Below are 12,388 nucleotides of genomic sequence, written 5' to 3'. Positions count from 1 at the left end.
CTGGAAAAAAGTGCCTGGGCATTCTGGTTTGCTTTCTGGGATGCAGAGGCCTCAGATCAGCCTTGAAGATTCTCTGATTTTTAATTTCTCAGTTCTCACCTCTCTTCTTCATTCGATCCCCTCTTTTCAACATCTATTTCCCCTCAATACACAATTTTGCAAATATTTACACACACAAAGACACACAAACCCACACAAACGTACATAAGCACATTCATACAAGCACATAAATACATGTAAAACACACTCATACAAGTGAACACACACAATTGCACACAACCAAACAGCACGTATAAACACACACTCATGCACTCATACAGAGAAGGAAGCCATCACTACTTCAATCAGGAATTACGTTAAGGAGCGATTTCCCCACAGGAGCCTAAGTTGGGGAAGGTGATGGATGAGTGGTAGGTGGGTGGGGCTTTGGGGTGGGGGTGGGAGAGTGGTCTTTCTTGCAGAGCCAATGGGTCAGGGATTCTTGGAGACAAAACCAACCTCAACTTCTTTAGTTTCACTGTTCCTAATGGTAACCTAAATTCTCAAAATGTTAAAAAAAAAAAAAGATAGAAATATCTTCTAAGACTCATGCAAGCCGCGCTATGTTTTTATGAGGGGGAGAGGCAGGGCTAAAGTGTGATGAACAGTAGTGTTTTAAATTAACTTCTGAACTTTATAGGAGCTGTAATGATCTGTTTATCTGTCTTCGCCAGCCTCATAATAGCCAACTAGAGGGTCAAGACTTGAGCCTTTAACATGCCATTATGCATCTCGGAAAGACTTCTGCCAGCGTCATTATTGCTTAATTGTACCTTCTTCTTCTTTGAGTGACTTTATTAGGCCATAAGAGAAGCCTTAAGTGCTCGTTGGTGATAGAGGGTCCTGCCCGTGCGACCGCTGCTGCCCTGACAGTTACCGTGATGGGCAGGAACTGAGGATGTCTCCTGGCTGAGAGAAGCCAGTGGAGTCTAAATCCCTTTTGCAATTTGGTAGAAAAACTTGCTTTTCTGTTGTCCTGTTGGTTTTCAGCATGGCCATTTCTAGTGCCCTCGTTCAGGTTTTCCATCTCCTATGAGATCTTCCTAAGTTTTTTCTATATATCCATTGCTTTCCTGGGTGGCGGGATGGTGTCTGGAACAAGGTCTGAATGGGTGATGTACATTATCACACCTGTCTGTGCCTCAGTTTCTCTACCTATAAAAGCAGGATAGTGACCTCTAATTTTTCTTTTCTGTAGGCCCTTCAGATGATTGAAAGAAATCACTGGTGGGAAAATGCTTTGCAAACTGTGGAATAGGACCTTGTGGGTTAAATTTTGATGAAGGTAAAAACAGCATTGCCTCTTTTCTTTCATCTGTGTGTTTATCCTCCCCGCCCCAATAGTGGATCACAGTTCTGCCTTTTTCTACTTTCCTGGAACCTTTACACAGAGAGCCTTACAGCTTGCATGTCCAGCTTTTCCGGGTTGATTGTACCCCATTGATTACCCCATCACATGTTTGACTGTCCTTCCCCATTGGACCCAGTGGTCCCTGAGGGCAAGGTTTGAGCCTCCCTTACCCTTGAATCCTCAGGGCACAGCAGGGGCCTGGAGTTTACAAGGTGCACGTTTCTGTGGTCACGGAGCAACCCACATGCATTTGCGTATTTGATGTGGTGGAGTGAGATCGGGGAGATCTGGTCACCTTGGGGGCACCCACTCTGTGCAAGGCCCTTGGCTGGGTGGCTTATGTCATTGTCTCCTTGCAAGTGATCTCTTTCATTTTGCAGAGGAGGAGACTGTGCCTGAGGACGATGAAGCACCTTTTCCAGGGGTGAGCACCTCTGTGGCTGTCTTCTGAGCAACACCTTCATAGAGACACCTGCCTTCCTGCCTCCCCTGTGAGCATTTCTCACAGCCCCTAGAGATCGTCCTGTCCAAAAGTGAGCAGGTGGTCTGTACCGTCCATTACCTCCAGCTTTTCCTGCCACCTTAAAAGAATCTCCATCCACCTGCATTTGTAGCAGGCTCCCCACCTTTGGTCCCTATTACAGGTGCACGAGTCCACCCACTTCTCACCACCTGCCTAGATGCCGCCATCAGTCACCTGAGCTCCAGATCTCTTCGCTTCCTCTCTTGCCACTCATGAATCCGTTACTCATACTGCCGTGATGTCTTCAGAGTATACATCAGGTGAAGTTCCTTCCTTGACCAAATAAAACTATTTGTAGGTTTCTCGTTCTTCGCACAGATTGCTCTCCCTGATCTGTTTCCCATTCTAGCCTCCTCTCATGTCATCCTTCAACCTGTTAGCCAGCCTCGATGGTCCTCTCTCCCTTCTCTGAAGGTGCCTTGTTTCTTTACCAATTGCCCTGTCCTTTGGCCAGGCACAGTGGCTCATGCCAGTAATCCCAGCACTTTGGGAGGCTGAGGCAGGCAGATCACCTGAGGTCAGGAGTTTGAGACCAGACCGGCCAACATGTGAAACTCTGTCTCTACTAAAAATATAAAAATTAGCCGGGTGTGGTGGTGGGCACCTGTAGTCCCAGCTACTTGGGAGGCTGAGACACAAGAATAGCTTGAACCCGGGAGGCGGAGGTTGCAATGAGCGGAGATTGCGCCACTGCACTCCAGCTTGGGTGATAGAGTGAGACTGTCTGAAAAAACAAAATTGTCCTCCTCCCTGATGGAGCCCTCGTGACTCTTCAGGGTGATTTCTCCAGCAGCATTATTGGAATTATTAACAGGAAAGACTTTTTAAGCATGATGCAAAATCCAGAAGTTCAAAAAGTAGATTGATGGAGTTTTCTTTCTATACATTTGTAATTCCTGTCTTGCAACCTATGTGATATGCGTCAGACTAGTTTCTTTCATATATAAAGAGCTCCTGCAAATCATTAATATTGCAAAACAATCTGATGGAAAAATACTAAAAGAACTTTAGTAGACAATTGGCAAAAAGGAAACAAATTACTATTTAAAATAGGTTCTCAATATGTTTGTAATAAGGAAAATGCAAACGGCAATGGGGGAAAGGAAAAATGGACCTCGTAGATGTGGTGTGTGTGAGTGGTCAGTTAGTGCATCCGCTTTGCAAAACAAATTGGGGATTTGTGTCGAACTTGACATGATTCATACTCTTTAACCTGGCAGTTCCACCTTAGCACTTTAGCTTTTTGAGGTGCTTACAGAAATTCACAAAAATGTGATTTTTTTTGGCTTTGTTTAGGACAGTGATTAACTGGAAATGATCTAACTTACATTTGTAGATTAAATAAAATGTCAAATATTCTTACAATGCAATGCCATGCAGCCACTAAAAGAAAAAAGCAGATCTATCTATCTGCTGACATGAAATGATCTCTAAGATGCATCTTTAATTAAAAAAAGAAAAGTACAGGCCGGACATGGTGGCTCACACCTGTAATCCCGGCACTTTGGGAGGCTGAGGCGGGTGGATCACCTGAGGTCAGGAGTTGGAGACCAGCCTGGACAACATGGTGAAACCCCGTTTCTACTAAAAATATAAAAATTAGCCAGGCGTGGTGGCACATGTCTGTAATCTCAGCTACTCGGGAGGCTGAGGCAGGAGAATCGCTTGAGCCTGGGAGGCGGAGGTTGCAGTGAGCCGAGATTGCGCCACTGCACTCCAGCCTGGGCAACAGAGAGCGACTCTGTCTCAAAAAAAAAATGTACAGAGCAGTGTGCCCAGTATATTACCACTCATTAATGGGAAATGCTATTGCTTTTTTGAAGGGAAAATGGTAGTGATAGGGTGCACTTCACTTTTGTACTGCCGATTTTTCTTTTAAACAATATATATGATTTATCTATTTAAACAAAAAATTGGTATTAATTTTATAATAATATAGTGAATGATGTAAATCTACATTGTTTATATATGTAAATGTATTTCTATAACTACATAAAATAATTTATCATTATATTATACACTGTACCTATAACAGGACATAACTTGGCTATGCTATGTTACAGGCTATGGTTATAGTATGATGTACAGCTGTGGCTAGTATTAAATACCATAGCCATAGTCATGTCATATTTTAGGTACATATATATTAATAATAACAAATACATAACAACAGTTATGTAAATATTTAAATTTATATTCTAAACAGATAAAAACTGGAAGAAAATACAATGAAAAGTTAATTTTGATTTTCTCTGGGTGGTGAAACTATAAGTAGCTTTTTAAAAATGTTTTTGTATGTATATGTTTTAAAATTGGAATTGTAATTATTTGTGTATATGTGAGTGTATATATATATGTATGTATGTGTGTGTGTGTACACATATAATCAGCATAGATTATGTAGGCTGTTTAGTTTTCATGTTTAGTTTTCTTACTTCTGCCTGTTTCTTAAAAAACTAATAATATAATTATACATAATTACATAAATATACTGTTACATTTCTATCTGCCAAAGCAATTTCATATTAATTATTTCCTCTGGGTGCCCCATTGCTCTGGAGGTAGCCAGAATGTACATTAACACTACCATTTTACAGATGAGTAAACTGAGGTTCGATCCAGTTCAATGGAAGGGTATGAGTCACAGTCAGGGACTGTTGGCCAACTTGGTTTTAGGTTGTTGATGGACTGGGTTCCAGGGAGCAGTAAGGACTCTGGAGATCTGGAGACTGCCAGCCTCTCATTCCACATGTGCCCTGTTGCAAGGCCCTCCAAGGAGCCCTGCCATTTCCAGGAGTACGGGGAGGAGGATAAAGGGATGCCCACAGTGGACACATTAAGGATCTGTTGCTTTTTTCTTCTCTACCACTGCATTAATGTAGTTTTTAAAAATCATCATCGTAGATGGGAAAATACACGAATGTATTGCATGTGAGTGTAACGAGAAACTGGAGAACACACCAGTCTTTTTTTTAATTCTTTGTTGCATAGTTTTTTTTCTTCTTTTTGTAAACTGAAAAAAAAAAAAAGTCTTGAGTCTCTGAAACAGCTTCCCATGAGACCTGTGCAGGTCACATTTACGTGTAATTCTTAAACTGGTGGTTGAGCCTGCGTTTTGGCATTTACCCTTCCCAAATGCCTCGAGGAGGGAGCTTCATCTTTAGCCTCCGATAACGTTACTCTTGTGCTCAAAGCTGTCTGCTGGCTTGCATCTCACGGGGTGTAAAAGCCGAAGTCCTTGCCATGACCTTCGAGCTCCTGCGTGATCTCCTCCACCTCCGCCTCCCTCTGATTTGATCATTCTGCTCCAAACACATGTCCCCCCGCTCTTCCTGAACACGCCGAGCAGGCTCTGCCTCAGGCTTTGAACTTGCTTTTCCCTCTACTTGGATCTCTTTTCCCCCAGAGGGACATGTGGCTTCTTCCCTTGCTGCTTTTTGTCCTTACTGAAACCTCCCCTATCGTCTGAGTGCTTTCTTAACCTCCGTGTGCACAACACTAACACACCACACCGCCTTGAGACTCCGCAGGACTCCACATTTCCTTTCGTCATTTATTTTTTCCCATAGTGTGTAATCCCCATGCGGCATGGTGTATATTATCTCCCGCCCCACCAATGGCTGGACTGGAAACCTCACGAGGACAGGGATGGTATCTTTTGTGCTCGTTGCCAGCATGCAGGATTGTACAGAGGATAGAGGTAGTCAGTGACGCAAAATTCATTTGAAATTATTTGGTGCTGTGCCAGAAGGAGTGATTATTCTCACTATTTGGCTTCCTCTGACCTCTGAACTCCTGCTGGAATGATCTGGACTGCTCAGTTTGGCATTTTAATTATATACTGTCTCATGTTACAACTTAAAGGGTTCTAATTTTACATATTTGCTTATATGGTAAACATGCATTCAGCTTCACCTTTGTATACAAAGCGCCTCAGAAACCTGAAATCAGTCCTTAAGACCAAAGAACAGATAACAGGCTGATTTTGTTTTTTTATCTTCCACTTCATACCTAGGACAGTGGGAGTAAAGAGTCAGCCCTCAAGAAAACAGAACAAAAAAGCAAGTCACTGGGCTGTGCACATTTAGTAAGCTCCACTGGTACCAAATGCTTGTAGGTTAATGAATTAGGAACATCAGTTTTCTTAGTGCAAATATGCTCCCAGCTTAGTTAAGAGGTTCTTCAGTTTGAATTTGTTTGGATGAAAACAAGATGGTTCCAAATTTCTGTGTAAATCTGAAACCAGACAAGTTTCACACAGTTGCACATTTCAAAAAAAAAAAAAGTTCTGCTCCCGTTTGGTAAGTATTCTGTGTATCTGAAAGAAGAAGAAGAAGAAGAAAAAAAAAAAGCCCTTGTAGTTTCCAATTGCAAAATGAGTCTTTATTTCCTCTCCAAAACCCTTTATGTGCTGTGAGTTGGTGAGTGTAAACCGGCTTCCTGGTGTGTGTGTGCAGCCCTGGGATGCCACAAGTCACGTTTGTGACATGTCGGCTCTGGGAAATGCTGTGGAACCTGTCAGAACAATCCGCTCCACATAAATACAAAATGCTCCTTCTCACCCATGTTGCCACGAACCTTTATTCAGGTCTTCAAACCCAGCTAGGCCTATATGAACAGCGTATGTTCGGAGCTTCTCCTACACACACAAACACACACACACATATACACACATCTTTATCTTTCTGTCATTCTCTGCGTTAACTACATTCTTAAAACCTGGAGGTATGCCAATCTTTTTTTTTTTTTTTTAAAGAGAAAAAAATCAAAAGTTTTTTGGTAATTGAAATTCATGACAAATTACAGACAGTTTTTTTCTTTCTTTTTTAGAACAACGTGTTCTTAGAAAAGTGTCTACTTACTAAAATGAAAAAGCGTGGAAGCTGTGTGCGCCGGTGGACGTGGTTTGGTGACTCATGGCTGCCCTGGGCTGACAAGGACCAGTGTTTGACCTCTATGTCATGGGAAGAGGAGTGTTGGATGTTAGGGGGTGGTGTGGTATCAGAGAAAATTGGTGGGCTTTTTGTTTTGCACCTGTGTTCTTTTGCTGTAAGCTAGGTGGGCCCAGGTAAAGCTGGCGTAGGTGAACAAGGGGTCCCTGTTTTTAGTTGATGAATTATTCCAGTAATACCATATATTCTATTCACAGCCAAATGGGGTGGCCCCCTCCAATTTATCCCTCAGGCAGATTTCAAGAAAACGCTACAGTCCAATATAATCGATGATTTCATATCCGAGAAAAGATTTTCGTGTTTTTATTTTGTTCAAGTGTTTGCTTTAGGACTGATATTACCATTGCTTTTAATAAACTCGTTTGATAAATTTTCTCTCCAGAAGAGACTTTTTTTGTTGTTGTTTTCAAGGCCACACAAAGAATATAACTTTGGTTTATTAATGGAAACCTTCTAGCTACTGGTTAATTCATTACTGCACAGTACAGTTTTAAAAGTCACCGACGATGTGGTGCTTTGTCTTTAATTTCTTTGCACGTGTGACTGTGTGTGTGCATATGTCAGCCCCTTTTTACCTTAAAGAGATATGCGAATCCCCATGAATTATTATACTTTCACTTGCTTTTGTGCCCACTTAAATTTATAGGTAAATATGTGTAAATTTGGGAAAAATATACTTTCTCCACTGTTCGAATTTCTTTCCTCAGAACTTTCTTAAGATTACAGCAGAGATGCTGGGGGCGCTGGGATCTGGGTGACAGAATTGAGGCATGCACCTTGGGTGCAAAATTTACTGGAGTGCCAAAAAGCCAGTAATTAAGAAAAATGATAATCTGATGCAACGTTTAAAAAAATAAAATGAATGCACCAAAATTCACAATGAACAAAATAGTCAAATTTTAAATAAAGGCAGGATCTGATCCTGTCCACTGATTTTTAGAAGAGTGAGATGTATGTGCAGGCTTCTGATATCTCAAAGACAATTTTGGGAAACATCTTGCAAAGAATCTGTCATCACGGATTTTTATTTTAGGAGAAGATGTTACCTATCACCACGGGGGTAAGTTCTGACAACCGAATTTCTCCCCCTTTGTTCTTGCGGTTACCCCATAGAAGCTTAAGCATTCCTAGACAAAACTGTTTTCCAGTCCTGGACAAATACTTTTTATTTCTGAAAGCATCTCGCAGGGGGAGCTAGGGAGTAACACACTGCTCAAAGACGCTCTTTATAAAGGGACTTTTTGTGTTGTTGCCGGATTTTGATAGCAACTTTTGAGTAGGGCCGAGCAGCCTTTGCAGGAATGGGTGGATGGCGGCTAAGGTCATTGTCAAGGACTTGGGATCAATTAGTATGCAGATCAGAGCCAAGGAGTTCAAAGGTATTGTTCCAATTCAATCACATTAGCCAGGGCAGAGATGAACAAACAGCACGACCTTAATCACCAAGCCTTACCCATTCACTGGGTGTGTGTGTGTGAGAGAGAGACGTTTACTAGGGTCTGGCCAACTATGTGAAGGTGTGAGGAAGCTGACCCCCAAGCGTTATTATTTATAAAATATAATACGTATATTTCCTTCCATGTGTATTTGAGGGAGGATTTAATTGAAGGTGAACAAACTGGCTCTGTATTTCAACGCATGCCTTCACACACACCCAGACACACTAAAATGCCTTGCAAAAAACACAAAATCTCACTAGTATAATGCCAAGGTAAGTTCTTTTTCCTCTTACTCGGAGACAAGGCTATTCAAAATGTGCACAATTCTTTCAAGTCCCCCAAGTGAGAGGACTTGAAATTCCACATTCTAAAATACAGTCTCTGCAGTCTAAATATACCTTTCAACTGTGTGGTTAGAGCTATCACGGAGATAAACGAGGAAATTCTGAATTTTTAAAACATCACAGGAAGAAGGATTTTTTTCCCCTTCTCTCTCTCCTCAAAGAAAACCCAATTATTTTCCTGATTTGCCGATGTTATGCATTGGAATGTGGGCAAACCAATAGCCACTACTCATTGCCTGTGTCCTTAAAACATACAGCATGGAAGGGTAGGGACACAGATGCATAGTGTAAATATGCAGGTTCCATCTATAATTATATCTACAGCACACATGAGATACTTTTATGGTTTGGGTGGAAATGAGGAACGACACGGGGATTAGCCTTTGACAAAATGTGACATTTAAACAGGTTCACCTGGTTCTGAAACCCTTTGCCCTCCGAGTCGCTGTTTATCTGCGTTCGCATGTAAGTTTGCTGCATCAATTTGGATAAACATTTGCTAAACCCAACAATGACTTCTATTGGAGTGGATTACCCCGGGAAGCTGTAGGCTGCACTGGGGGAGAACGCCGCCTCGGTATCTTCATTTCCATCTAAAATCAAACATGATCCGGTAACTAAGGTTTTCCGAATCCAGTCTCTGCCCCCACCTCCGGCCCTGGGAAGACAGTTAATCATAGCTGGCGAAGATGAAAGACGCGCAGGGAAACGCAACTCTAGCAGGCAAAGCTGCACCCCAGGGGGTCATGAATGCTGGGGGAGGAACCATGATTCCTTGATGCAATAACATATTGAGACACTTTTGGCTTTCAAGTAAATATAGGACATCTCACCCATGAAGGGTGATTATTGCTCCTGAAAGGAGCAAACGACTTATTAAGGTCTTGTTCAGGAGCAAAAGAAAGATAAGAATCATTATTGATAGAGAGAAACAATCTGGGATTTTCCCTGTAAAAATATATTTCCCCTTAAGACTATTTTGGCAGTGTGGTTATTATTATTATCATTATTATTCATATTGGTCTCAAATTGACTGTGCTTTCAAAGCAGTTCTAATAAGTGGAGGTTTCAAAAGATAACTTTTCCCATTGCATCTCCCGTCATATATTGTTAGTAGCACTTTTATCTGTAATGCAATTAAAGACATTTTAAAATGTAAATCTGTTACCCAGTCCCATAAAAATATCCATTCACTGTTTGGTATTTTATTTGAAAATATTAAGCCACTAAAACAAAACAAAACACACAATCCTTAAAACCAAACGTTTACCCAATTATTCACAGAGGTATCATTTCTCCTTTGATCCTACTATTGTTTTCCCTGAATTTTGGTTCAAGACAGACATTTTCGTCTTCTTTTTTCTTTCCCCTAAACAAGGTCATAGATTTTTTTTTCCCCTAAATGAAGACCAGAGCCCCCAGTGCAAGATTAAGTAAGTCCTTACAGTGTTATAAAAGTGAGTGCTTCTTTCCTATAATAAAAGGTGTTTAAAAGGTTCGCTACAGCTTTAAACAGAATTACAATTTACTTCTTTCAAGTGTCCAGGCCATAAATTCTTCTCAATTCCCTCTCTCTCTCCTTGTCGGAATTAATGAGATCAGATCTGATCAGGGCGCTGATGTGTTCAGCGCCAAATCACACAACAGCGCGCGCACCGTAATGGAATTTGCATCTAATGCATACATAAATCAAACATCTTTCTGGACATTTTCATATGCATAATGTCATTTCATCCAGTTCTCTCTGTGCAGAGGGGGAGATTTTTCTCTCTGAGAGAATGACTTTCTTTAATGCTTTCATTTTATTTTCGCTGACTGCAGTCCGGGAGAATGCGCTCGGTCGGAGAATCTTTCGGGGCGCGGTTGACAGTTCCTTTTCCAAGAGGGGTCCTTCACATTTATCATGCCTCTTCCTCGGGGGCTTTGTTATGCAAATGTGGCTGAAATTGATAATTCCAAAGTGCTTCATTTCGGCTCCTCGGCGGTTGGAGATGGTAGATAAAAAGAAACTGACAAGACACACTGATTGCCCTCAATGCATGTAACTCTCTTGCTAACAAGGCTGGATATTGTTAAAAATTCCTATTGTTATGAGGGTGGCGCTCCCATTATGCAGGCCTTGCAAATTTCCGATTTGAATATTAACCCTTTAATCACCCCACCCCTCAGCCCCCTCCAAAAAAAAAAAAAAAAATTGCCATCAAATGGCTTCAGAACCCCAAACATCAAATTATTCTTCTATTATAGTGAACAGCTGGGGTACATTGAAAACACTTCATTAATCATTTGTTCCCAAGGTAAACTTTACATTTATTTTCAAATACAAAGAAAAGGGGTTATCTTAAGCAAAGGGGAGCCTCCCCCCAAGTTCTAAGTACAGATGTTGGAACCACGTCACCCTGAGTTTTCACAAAGGGCTGGAAATTAATAATTGAGAACAACAGTTTGTAAAAGGATCCTGGCCTTTCCCCCAGCCCCTCCTCCTCATCTGCAAATGGAAAGATCAGTATTTTCACTTGGCCAGGCTTCCACTTTCCTGTTCAGACCAAAGAAGGCCTCAGGGAGGGGACATGTGTCTTCTGTCACCAGAGTTAAGTTTATTTTACCTGTTTGACCAGGCGAAGGGGGAAAAAAAAAAAATCTCCCAGTGCCCTTCACTTAGTAGAGGGGGGATGCAGAGATCTGAATACCATTTCCAAGGAAGAATTGCAAATTGAGGCAGCTCTGGGCATTAGCATAGCAATTAGGTGCCGGCAGCAAACTGGGATTGTAAGGAGGTGCTGCGGGCCTTGGGCTGTGGCTGCTACGGGGGTCAAGACGCCAGCTCGGAGGAACGTGGTATTTCTGCACAGAATCAAGGCCTGGCCTTGCAAATACCAAGACCAGAATCTGGACTGGAAGGCCTCCCTTTTCCAAACACACACATGCACAATTACAATTTCCCAGAAAGTGATCAGACCCATTCATGGCGTCTCCGAAGGAAAAACAGAAACTTAACAGGAATTTGCCTGTCAGCTAATTAGAATTTGGCGACCAGAATTTCTTAGCAGCTTTCTCATGGTGGCTGCATCTCCAGAAATGTCCACCAGGTAATTGACCTCACTGTTAAACCTTGGAACCATTTAGAATTATGTTTTCTTTTGAAAATGTTGCTAGGTTAGGGAAAGAAAACCTGCAGGTTGGTGAATTAGGCTTAATGTTGTTTTCTCTCAAAGGAAGCTCCTGAGCCTGGAAAAGAAAGCATCACGGGGCTTAGAGGCTAGAATTGCCCTGATGGTGTGCTGTGCCCGACGCCCATCAGAGGCTGCATCAAAGGGCTTCACCTTCTCAGTCGTGCAGCCGCGCGGAGCAGTACCTGCCAAATTATGGCAAATAAAAGGGGCGCCAGATCCAACAGGCCCCTCTCACCTGCTGCTCTAAAGAGGTGGTGCTCTGTCTGGCTGTTTGTGAAGTACTGCCTGACTTCCGTCCACACGCTTGGGGCTGTCGTCCAGACACATGTGGAAACACTACGGACGGGCACACAGACAGGGACATTGCAAATGTTCTCAGGGACAACAAAGCCGCGCGCAGACCCTCTGCACACACGACCCAGGTGACTGCTAAGGAGACCTGGTCTCTCTCCTTGGCAGCCTTCACCTGCAGGTCAGTCCAGGTATGAAGGCAAATTACGCCACTCTAAAAGATTGTTTAAAAATGCATTGTTTTGTGTAGAAGCTGATTTTGATAAAGTGGTGAAG

At 42.2% G+C, this 12,388-nt stretch overlaps 1 long non-coding RNA gene across 1 annotated transcript; it reads left to right on the top strand.

Annotated features, from left to right (window-relative positions):
- Positions 1 to 476: 476 nt before the first annotated feature.
- Positions 477 to 10,828, top strand: LOC103886477. Its single transcript, XR_002523516.2, has 3 exons — positions 477 to 1,324; positions 1,771 to 2,173; positions 6,744 to 10,828. It is a non-coding gene; the product is annotated as an uncharacterized LOC103886477 (long non-coding RNA).
- The last annotated feature ends 1,560 nt before the right edge of the window (positions 10,829 to 12,388 follow it).

This window comes from Papio anubis, chromosome 7 (assembly GCF_008728515.1).
Source record: "Papio anubis isolate 15944 chromosome 7, Panubis1.0, whole genome shotgun sequence".
NCBI classification, from domain to species: Eukaryota; Metazoa; Chordata; class Mammalia; order Primates; family Cercopithecidae; genus Papio; species Papio anubis.
The sequence above is the reverse complement of the archived record's forward strand: the minus strand, read 5'-3'. Positions and strand labels throughout refer to the sequence as shown.